Raw genomic sequence first — 12,261 nt, forward strand, 5'->3', positions numbered from 1 at the left:
GTTCTGAGGACAGCTAGGCCATCAGTCTCCAGGGCTGTCAAACTATTAAAATTAACCCTTGCAATTCTTAATTTTTAAAATGGGATGTTCAGTGAAGGTGTTTTTGTTTGATTGATTTTATTTATTTATTTTTGTCTCTTTGTTTTGAAGTTTGACGTAAAATGTAGGTTTCAGAGAAAAAACACATGCATGCCCCAGCCTGGCTGCTGCCGGTTGAAGAGCAGTGAAGTATATCCCCAGGACTGGGGTGCAGTGTGCTCCAGCACTGCGCAGGAATCCTTATTCCTGCCCCCACCGCATCCCAGAAGGCAGGGATAAGGGATCCCTGAAAGGCTGTGGGGAAGTTTTGGGGCTGACTCCCACTCACTGCCCTCATGGTGTATGCTGTCCAGGAGCCTCTGCACATGCAGCCCCGGGGAAGCCCAGGAGTAAGGGACAGAGAATAGAGGGGGACCAGAAGCTGCCTCCCACCTGTCAACTTTGCTCCCTGCTTTGGGCAAGCTCTGCACAGCAGCCAGGAGGAGCCAGAGCCACAGGGAGGTTTTGGGGCTGGCTCCCACTCATCTCCCTCACAGTGCATGCTGTCCGGGCACCCCTGTGTACACAGCCCCAGGGCAGGCAGGGAGAGCCAAAGAGTGGAGGGGGACCGTGCAACTGCTCTGCAGGGAGGGGGAGAAGCAGGGATGGGGATCATCCCTCCCCTGGCCATACTGAGCTGGAAACTGGGCCCTTCCCCTCTCTGCAGGGCAATAGACTGCGCCACAGATTGTCAGCATAGAGAGGACCAAGGAAGTTGCCCCAGGGAACTCTGGAATACATCTGGAGGACTTGTGGGACCCGAGTCACGCTGGGGCCACATGCAGACAGGAAAGCCATAGGGCTTGGACCCTCCAACCCTGCAGGGTTTTGGGACCCTAGGTTCGAGCCCTAGGTTAACCTAGTTGGTGTGTGAATGCAAGGTGGGGGTTGGCTTGAGCTCAGGCTTACATTGCTGTGTAGATGTACCCATAGTGGATGGTCATGTGGCTTACAGAAAGCATTAGGTTGCGACGTGAGAAATATGGGTTGAATTCCCAGTGCTTCCTAGGTCTTTTGAATTTTGTTCCTTTGAAATCAGTTTGAAAGTAGTTTTACTGCTGATCAAAGTTTGAGTGTTTTAAAAAATCACAACCTTATCGCTCTGTGCTTCATATCCCCGTTGGTAACATGGGGATAATGCTATCTTTCCCTTTAGATTGTAAGTTTTTCTGTGAAGGCACTGTTTCTTATAATGTATAGGTACAATGTGCTGAAGACAATAGGGTTCCAATCTTGGTTGGAGCTCTAGGCACTACGGTAATAATAATTATAATAATTAATAATTACCAGTATAACACATACTTTCTGTATTTATTTAATCAATAAAGTTAATAGTTTTCATTTATTGTATTACTTTTCAATATAACCAGAAGATTTACAAACAAAATTTTTACAATTCTTTGTGATTTGTGACCTTTAATATTTCATTTGAATGGTAGAGAGGAAGTTAATATAATGATTTATCTATTTATTGGAAATTATAACATTTCATCTGGCTGTGTTCTCTTGCCACAGACTATATTGCCCTCATTCATTTCTTTCAGTATTCTGTGCCCCAGTTTTCTTAGAAATATGTTAATCTGTTTCACTCAGCCTCTGATCATGGTGTGTAAGTGACTAATAATTTAAGATCTATTATTAACTCTCCCCACACTGTTAGTCAATGTCATATTATTATTTAAAGCAGTGTGAAACTATTGATGGCTATTTTATCTAAAGCTGTAAAAAGTTAAACCTAGTAACCATTCTGATGTTTCAGCCATTTCTAAGAAAAAAGTCACTTGACAAACTGTTAGGTCTTAATCAAACTGTGCAATAAACATTGAATTTAAATGTAATATGTGGATTGCACAGCAATTCAGAAATAGCTGGTACTATTTTATGGTCCTTTTTAAAGAGAGACATAATTAAAATAGATAATAAAGTAAATTGAGCAGGATTAAAATATGATCACATATAACATTACCTTCTACGTTTGGCTTATGAGTGGGAATTTGGCTCAAGGAAAATCTATGCCAGATTCCATGCACTCTACAATGGAAATGATTCAGTAGAATTTATTAATTATTGCTATTGCGATTGTATCCTTGTACAAGGATTAGGGCCCCATTGTACTGAGCGCTGTACAAACAAATAATACAAAAACAGTCCCTGCCCTTGAGAGCTCACAATTTAAGATTTAGACAAAATGTAACAAGTAAATAAACAGAAAAATTGGAGGGATGGAGGTAGGAGAGAAAGTAAGAGTAGAGATGGATATATTGCCTAAGTTAGTAAGTACAGTAGTCACAGGTGGTTGCCAGATGGTAGTGATTGTTACTGTGATGCGTACAACATATACTATGTAAGTTTTTTAGTCCTCTGTGATGGATAGTGTTCTGCAGAATTCATACCTACTGACTTTCTCAGGGTGCTCTTTGATGGGATGTATAGATGTTATACACTGTGAAGATAAAGAAGGGGTTCATGCAGGATCAAAGAGACACAGGAAGTGGTTCAGTTAAGCACACCTGCAGCTACTATAAAGACTTCTGCTTTAAGGCAAAGTGAGCTTGGAAGATGGGGTACTAAGGAAGAGAAGAAAGCTCCCCCCAGGAGCCTTGAGGAAAAGGCTCAAGAAGCTGTAAGCCAACAGATCCTGGCAATGGCTGAATCTGTGGAAGATAAATGCAGTGTTATTATAGCAGCGTCAGTCCCAGGATATTAGAGAGACAAGGTGGGTGAAGCAATATATTTTATTGGACCCACTTCTGTAGGTGAGAGAGACAAGCTTTTGAGCTACACAGAGCTTTTCAGATCTGGGACAGGTACTCAGAGTGTCACAGCTAACTACAAGATCAAACATATAGTTTAGCATAAGTAGTTAGAACATATTCTAAGGGACCATTCAAGGTGAAGTGGTCTGTTAACACCCCTGTAGCCATAGGACAAAAACGGAGATTAGTGGGTTACAGATTGTTGTAATAAAACATAAATCCAGTGTCTTTATTAAGACCATGATTTTTAGTGTCTAGCAAAAATATGAATTTAAGCTCCCAGACTTGTCTTTTGAATATATTATGCAGGTTTCCTTTGAGGATGAGGACTGATAGGTCAGATATAGAGTGATTGCTTTGTGAAAAGTGTTCACCAACAGGTGATAGGGTGTTTACTCTTGGGGGAATTCTGCACCACTGCATGCCTGCAGAATTAATGTTCTGTGCAGATTTCTTTGCTTCCTCACAGAAAAATGACTTTCTGATGGGGAAACAAAGGGAAGCTGCATGAACCGTCACATGCCCCTCCGCAATAGCATGGGCATAGGTGGAGCCCTACTCTGGGGAGGCTAGCTCCAAACTCCGCCCCTTCCACCCACGCCGGAGCCATAAGACCCCCTGCAGCCAAAGCCACAAGCCCCCTGCCCAGAGTAGCCCCGTGCTGGCTGAAGCCCTGATCCCCCCACCTTCCACCTGCCCGGAGGAGCCCCAGGCCAGCCGCAGCCCGGAAACGCCCCCCCTGACTTGGCTTGAGGAGGCCCGGGCCAGCCGCAGCCCGGAGTGGCCCCTGACCCTGCACAGACAAGCCCCAGCTGGGCTGGCCAAAGCTCTGAGCTGAGTCTCCCCTGCCCAGAGGAGTCCCGGCCAGACTGGCCGAAGCCCTGAGCCAAGCCTCCCGCTGCCTGGAGGAGCCCGGGGCTGGCCGCAGCCATGCCAAGCTTTCCATCCCCGGAGCCAACCCACCCACCGCCCAGGGGAAAAGCGTCTGTAGAACACACTTTTTGATATGACCCATGCAGGTTTTGGGAGTGGCTGAGGAGGCAGTATGTGCCTCCTCCGCTTCACCGGAACCTGCACGGGGCATAATAAAGCAAAAACTTCACTGCCAAACCCCGCCACAGGGGGTCTGGTGACCACAGCAGCACTGGAGGAGGCAGAGCCTTCCCTGGCCTATTATACGCGCTGCCCATGAGCATGGGCATGTCATTTTTGGCACCCAGAGCAGCCGGCAGAAAGGTAAATCACTGGGGTGGGGTGGGGTTGGGATGCCCCAGGTGGTCCTGGGTCTGACCCACCCCCAATCTGTCTAATGCCCATGGATCCAGATTCCCCAGACCCAGACCCCTCTGCCGAGCCTCATCCCCCACACCCAGAACCCTCCTACAAAGGCCCCCGCACTGAAACCTCCATCCCGCCAAGCCTCATCCCCTACATCCAGAGTCCCCCTGCACCCAGAACCCCCACCAAGCCCTACCACCCCCACACCTAGTCCTTCCCAGCCCTACCCTGATCAGTGACTCCTACCCTGCGTTGGTCTCAGCTGCTAGGGGCAGAGTAGGAGCCCACTTCCCCTGCACAGAGCAGCCAGGGTGGCTCAGGTCTGGAGCTGGGTCAGACCGACTTCCAGAAACCTCCCCCAGCTTTGCAACCCTCTCCGCTGCTTGCACTATGTCAGGGTTGGGTGCAGCCTCATCCCCGAGTCTGCATCCTAGAAGGGAACAGAGGCTGCAGGGCAATCTCCCACTTCTGTGCAGCCAGTCACCTGTGTTCCCCATTTCCATGCTGGAGCCTGCACATTTATTTACTGACAAATACAATTTTCAGAATTTTGCCGAATTTTTTAAATTTGCGCAGAATCTTTTTTTTTGGTGCAGAATTTATTTTTGATTCAGAATTCCCTCAAGAGTAGGTGTTTTTATCTTTTATCATTTTCCTGTGTAAATTAATTTGAGAACAGAGTGACTCCCTCCCCTGGGAGGGATAGCTCAGTGATTTGAGCATTGGCCTGCTAAACCCAGAGTTGCAAGTTCAATCCTTGAGGGAGCCATTTAGGGATCTGGGCCAAATATTGGGGATTGGTCCTGCTTTGAGCAGGGGGTTGGACTAGATGACCTCCTGAGGTCCCTTCCAACCCTGATATTCTATGAGTCTATGACTGGTTTTATCCATACAGTTGTTATTGTGGCATTTAGTGCACTGGATGAGAACCCACATGTTGTGGTAGGCTTGTGTGTATCTGGAAAGGTGTGTTGTGGGGGGTGTTGATCATTGTAGCAGTGGAGATATGTCTGCAGGTTTTGCATCTGTTGTTCTGGCAGGATCTGGTGCTGCTTTGAGTTGGTGAGTCCTGCTCTGCAGGGAGTCTTGGCAGACAACTGGTATCTCTGTACACCGATTAGTGGTTTTCACTACAATTAGTTGAAATACACCATCCTCTTATCTTTCTTTTGGAGTGAGGTACAATAAGCACTTGCAGAACTTTTTGTTCTGACTTTTAAAATGGAAGAAAACTGGACAGAAGGATGAACCATTCAAGAACCACCTTCCATACTGTTTTCACCCACAAGAAAAAAACATTAAGAAATCCACTCTGTGAACCTGAATAAAGACCTGCTGGGACTCCTTAAACAGCTGGGGCCAGCTGAGGACTGAGAGAGAGAGAGACAAATACACACACTCTAGATAAGATCCAATCATAGCCCCTTCCTTGGATTTGATTTATTAATAATTTAAATCCCAACAAATGTAAACTTCTTGCCTGAGCTTACTCCTGAATGTGGCGATATCTATGGTTGTTCCCTGTAGGCCTTCTTTGTCCCTGGCTCCTTCTGATTTAGCAGGACATTCAGAGTTTCCAGGGTTAGAGTTAACAGGCCTCACTTGGTCTGGCTGTCAATAAGGCTAGATATTTTCCCTGTTTCTTAGATGAAGGAACTGAAAGTAAGCCGCTTGCATAATGCCACACAAAGTCAATGGCAGAACTAGGATTAGGACATGGGAGTTTCAAATCTCAATTCTACGTTCAATCAACTAGACCACAATGCCCCCCATTCTACTAGTGTGTCAGCATGTAGATACTTGCCTTGCACTTATATGTCAAAGGTTTCTTTCCTGAAGAGGATTCCAGTGTCTATGGGCTGATCTACATTGGGAACACTTTGCCAATGTAGCTCTACTGGTATATTATACTGGCAAAGTGTCCCATTATGGATGCACCTGATACCCACAAAACTGTTCTTTTGCTGAGATAGCTTATTCAAGCCGCTCTGGCTCTTCTGAGCAAAATAATCTATATTAAACACACAATTTTGGCAGTATAACTGTTTTTAGACTAGGAGGTTTTGCTGGCACAGCTATGTGGATCATAGATCATATCTTGGCCTGACCTACGCTACAACGTTAGGTGGATGTAAGTTACCTTGCATTGACCTCATTGGGTCAACACTCAAATTTGTCTTCTTCTGATGTAAGCACCCATTTTGGTGACACATAAGACCACCTCCCCAAATGGCATTGAATCAGGGTCAATGTAGTGTGGTCGATGCAATGTGAGTGTTGAAACCGTGTGACACATGTCAATGTTCACAGTCCTCCAGCAGCTGTTTCAGAATGCCTAACACTTACCAGTCTGGTTACAATTGTGAACTCGACTGCCCAGGGGTTACAGAGGCTGAAAGTTGTTCCTCCTCCCCTGCTTAACTCCCCCCCCCCACACACACACACACTTTTCTCTGACTGTCCAGTTTAGCGAGCACATCCAGCAGCTCTCCTTTTTTATGCAACTGACTATGGTGGCTACAGGCTCCACATGTGCTCTTGTCTGGAGTAGATATGAGGTATTGGATCTCTTGGGCCTGTGGGGAAAAGAGACTGTGCAGACACAGCCATGGAGCAGTCACAGAAGCATGGATATCTATGAGCTGATTGCATGGTGAATGCAGGTAAAGTGGTACAACAGGGATCAACAGAAGTGCTGTGTGTAAGCAAAGGAATTGTAGCAGGCATACCAGAAGGTCTCATCACATTACAGTGACTGACTATTAAAGTGCACCTTAAGGCCTCCCTCAGCTGCATATCTCCATGTTGAGCTCTTCACATAGGCCCTGTGTCTCGCTGTGCAAACTCTGCAGACAGCTGCTCCACCTCTGCTCTCCACTCCAGCGACAGCTTTTCCCCCTTGTGTCCTGCATATTATCTGTGAGGCAAACAGACAGCTATAACCATTGGGATATTTTTCTTACTGAGATCCAATCTTGTGTAAACAATGCCAGCATCCCTTCAGTCTACTAAAAGGACATTCAACAATCATTCTGCCCCTGCTGAACCAGTAGTTAAATCTTTCCTTGGTGCTGTCGAAGTGGACGGTGTATGGCTTCATGAGCCAGGATCACTATTGGCATTTCAGCATTGCTATTGGTAATCTGCTGGTTGGGAGAGAATGTCTCTGTTTGCAGCTTTCTGAACAGTCTGTGTTCTTAAAGATGCAAACATCAAGCACCTTCCCTGCCCAGCCAATACTGATGTCAGTGAAACATTCCCTGTGATCCACCAATGTTTGCATATCCATAGAGAAGTAGCCATTTCTATTGATGATACTCTGTGGCAAGGTGGGCAGGGATATGGCACCATCTTTCTCCCCATCACACTTCGGGAATCCCATTGCTGCAAATCCATCCACTATGTCCTGCATATTGCTGAGGGTCACAATCCTACAGAGCAGGAGACAATTAATGGCTGTACACACTTGCATGACAACAGCCCCCGCTGTGGATTTTTGAACTCCAAAATCATTTCCCATTGACCAATAGCAATTTGACATTGCAAGTTTCCACAGTGTGACCGCCACTCGCTTCTCCATTGTCAGTGGAACTCTCATTTTGGTCCCTGGGCTGGGGTGAGGTTCACACACAGATCCAGGAATGTGGCCTTTCACATCCAGATGTTCTTCAGCCACTGCATTATGATGTGATCCCACCAGTCAAAGCACATTTCTCAGACCCAGAAGTGGTGCTCCCCTATCTGCACTGCTCCATGAATGCCACCAACAACCTTGAACTGGTTTTCACTATGTCCCACAGCAATCTGTCCTCCATGAAATCATCATGCTGTATGGGTTTGTGGGATTTAAAAAAAAGACAAGAAGATTATGGGATTGAGAAAGTTGCAGACGGAAACTTGAGGCCTTGCTCCCAGTTACTGCTGCATGACTCATTTCTGCCCCATCATGCATGGCCACTATTTCCCAGAAGATAGTGTGCTGGACTATTGTGAGTTGCATACTGGGATACCTACTCATGACACAGACGCTCCTGGTGAATACAGCAGTGCCAAAGCAAGGAACCATGTGTGCACACACATAAGTGATATACTAACAGTGGCAGTTTCATGCCAATGCAACTAGTATTGAGCAAAGTTTGTTGTGTAGACGTGGCCCTTGTCACACCACTGACCAACATAGTTATGCTGGCAAAAATGTGTTGTGTGGACCTGGCCCATATATTTCAGAAAAGTAACTAAAGAAACAAAACAAAAAACTGCCTTCTTCATTTAGTAAAGAATACATTTATTTTCTAGGAATGATTGCATTCAATTTAATGTTGGCATCTAGCATATGGCAACAGTTATATGACAATGTGAATTGAATTCTTTTGTGCTAAGACAGGAGCATAATATTAATGAAATCTAAAGGCTCCGTGACTAACATTAAATTGGTTTTTTTTTAGGTTTATTGCCCAAATTCATGATGAATTATTGTTTGAAGTGGAAGATTCTCAAATTCAGGAGTTTTCAGGTTAGTACAATCTAAAACTTTTTCATTTCTTTTCTTATCAGAATACTTTCAATTTGTGAGTATAAAAAGTTGGCACAAGAGCAGGAACCATATTTCTTTTCATGATTTACAAAACATGTACAGTGCAGACTTTTCTGAGGTTTTCCTAACACTGTCTATGTGATATACAAAATCTTATATACTGCAGCTTATCCAGAATTAATCAAAACACCATTGATTTGAATAAACGAACCCTGAGAAGAAAAATAAAAACAGTGTGGAGCCTAAAAACAGTAAAATAGTAATCGTTTCTATAATGGTTCAGAAGACCTGAAAAGAAAAAGGAGAAAATAAGTCTAAAAGCAGTGATTTAAATAGAAGAAATGAACAAAAGTGGTTGAAATTTCCAACAAATATAAGGTTAAATAGTAAGGTTGACCCAATGCAAAAGAAATACTGAAATCCTTAATGTAGTTAGTGTCTATTAGTTTCCTGATTTTTTTCTGCTTTTTTTACTCTGAGAACTTTGATGGATCTTCCAGGCTAAGGATCAGTTGAGTTCATGCCTAAATTTGTATCCTGTAACCTGGCATACTTCCAAGCATTGTTTCCTAATCTAGAGATTGATTCTGCATCTGGTTCAGATTTAGCTAGCCAAGAAGGGTACTCATGAGGCTGCAGAGTCTCTTCTCCAATGAGGAGTGGTGAAATTATTTTTGTGAGGCACTAAATGTTTGTTCACAATCTTCAATCTAGTTCGAAGCTGAACAAAACCCTCAGCTAAGATAATCGGTATAAGGTCATGAATCGTTTCTACTAATTGGCACAATAAATATTTTCCACTGTAACCTAAGCCTCCCAAATAAAAATGACGTTAACCTTTTTCTGTTGTGTTAATTTAAACAAGGTAATTTGCCTTATGAGTCTCACTTCATCAAGATTCCCCTTATGAGTATTAGTTCATAAGGAGAACAGAGACTGTCCACCTAATCAAAACAAAGAACTTGAGAAATATTTAAGCCCACTTTATGGGGGCAATGTAATGAATTAGGTTAATGTATTAGTGTTTGACCTCTGAATACAGGAGTTCAAATCTGGTTTGAATTATAAAACCACTATATCATTCAGCACAGATTATAGAAGAGGACAGTGGCTGAGATACCAAAGTTTCAGAGTTGCACACAGTAGTGCAGTCATTGGCCGGGATCTGTGGGGAAACGTACAGACCTTTCCTACTCTATTTTAGGCCTGTTTTCATTAGCAGTAAAATTATTCCAATAAGATAAAAAGTATATCTATCACCCAGAGATTCTGTTTTTATTGGGTCAAATTGTGATCTTTGTTACAATAGTGTGAATCTGTAATAACGCCAGTATGATCAACGGAGTTATATCAGGTATGACTGAGAGAAGAATTTGGCCCATTGTGTAGAGAATAGTATTAAATTATCTCAGTACAACTAATAAGAATATAATTTTTTCACTAAAAACAGGCAGAAAACTATTAAATTGATAAATATTTTCTAAAATGTGAAAAGAACTCAATGATCATAAAAGTGAAGGACTAATGGCGCTAAATCTTGGCAGCTGCTGCGTCTAATGCTTTTAAGATTGCGCAAGCTTCTTCCACAGTCTACCTCTCTGCTGATTATCAATCCCCATGTCATCCCAGTCCTGAATCTCTACTGTTCAAAGGTTGATGATTGTGTGATATTGTACAGTATTTTTAATATCATGATGTTGACAGACATATATTGAGGATTTAGATCAGGCCACCAGTCTCATTTTCAGATGTGACCTCATTCATGTCTTCACATGTGAGAGACTAAAGTATTAATATTCTTTGTCACCGAAGCCAGAGGTGGTTTCCTAAACCTAGATTGTGCTGGAGTCTCAAACAGCTCCTGGTTCATGGTATGGCTGGACCCTGCCTCGCCCACAACATCTCCCCCCTCCTCCTTCTCACTGTTCATGGCAGGGGTGTCTGTCAGGGCTTCTCCAAGGTATCCAGGATGGTCTGCAGGGTGCTGGTGATGTCTCCATCAAGTTTGGCATGCAGCTTGTGGTAAAAATGGGAGGTCTGCAGTGTGGCACTAGATCAGGGCTTTCGCTTGATCTAAGGTAAAGAAAAAGAAGCAACTTCGTGTGCAACCACTGTGGAATAATAATGTCCTCCTTATCTCCACTGGCCTCTGTATTTCCTCTAAGACCAAATGGAGAATGAGCAGATAGTTATAATTCCTCAGACCTCACTATGGAAGAAAGGGCCATGTCAGATTCAACAGATATCTCTCAACTTCTCAGAAGCCAAAGTTTTTTATACAATTACATCAAAACATTCAGCTAACTCTCTGAACTTGTCTAACTATAAAGGATGGTTGGGAAAGAAAGCAATGTTTTAAAACAGGAAATAATGAAAAGTACTTCTTAGCAGTGAGAATATACCAAGGTAATAAAATTAGTTGCTAACCATGTTATGTCTGTTAGACTTTCTAAATCAGAATCATATCTTGGAGATTGGTGCCTAAAATTGATCCTCCATCAGCTTTCTGTAAAAAAACAAAACAAAAAAAAACCTCCCCTGTCCCTCATTTCTCATAAAGGATTCACTGACCTTGCAGGAACTACTGTCCACAGCTCTGACATGAAGTGTGGCACCTCTTCTAAACTCCTAACTGCTGCCATATACTCCTCCTGTGCTTCTAGAGAGATTATGATTAGGTTTATTGATTTTTAAAAAGTCTCCAGGCACAAGAATTTAAGGAGGATTTAAAAAGTACAAGATTTAATTTCTTTTGCAACAGAGTTGGGGGTTTTTGTTTGTTTTTAAGATGCATCAATTGATATACTGTCTTTTCTATCTCAGAATTTGGATTACAGGGTACTAATGGAAAGAACCCTTTATATTTAGTGGCGCCGCTTTAAATTCCTATCTTTCTTCTTTTCCCACTAATTTCAAAAATTACTTGGCACTCTAACATAATTATGAGGTATAATCTTTATCAGATAGCAATAAAATATATAGAGCCTTGCAAATCCGTAGATATCCACTTTATATTCACAGATATCTGCACCCGCGGATGCAGATGCGGTTGTATTGTTTGCCATCTTTGCAGATTGCAGATCGGACATGGATATAATTATTCAGATTCAGCTAATGCCAGTGAAAGTTTAATTTGCTTCTATATCGCATTGTCAGTTCATCAGCGAAAACTGAAATCATCACAGTGTCACCCCTCTGCACTTCCTTGCAGTTGCCTCCAGAAAAGATCCCAAACTCTGTATTTGAAAAGCCAATGAAGAAAGAAATTCAAAAGAAATTAAGTGCTGCTGCATACAGTTTGAAGGGAAAGGAGAAAGGCAAATCACCAGTTTGGAATACATTCAGATTTCTTATTCATGAAAACTGAGATACTATGCCTGGATGTGTCACATGTGTTGTGTGCAAAAAAGTCTGTGCTTTTACTAGCCATAAAACTGGTACTTCAAACTCACTTAAACATAAATGTAGTCCGGAATTGGGATCCAGTTTGCTGAAGATATTCCCCAAGAAATGTCAGTTTTCAGAGTAGCAGCCGTGTTAGTCTGTATTTGCAAAAAGAAAAAGATTTTTAAATGCATCCGATGAAGTGAGCTGTAGCTCACGAAAGCTTATGCT

The sequence above is a fragment of the Caretta caretta genome, chromosome 4 (assembly GCF_965140235.1).
Source record: "Caretta caretta isolate rCarCar2 chromosome 4, rCarCar1.hap1, whole genome shotgun sequence".
In the NCBI taxonomy this organism is placed as follows: Eukaryota; Metazoa; Chordata; order Testudines; family Cheloniidae; genus Caretta; species Caretta caretta.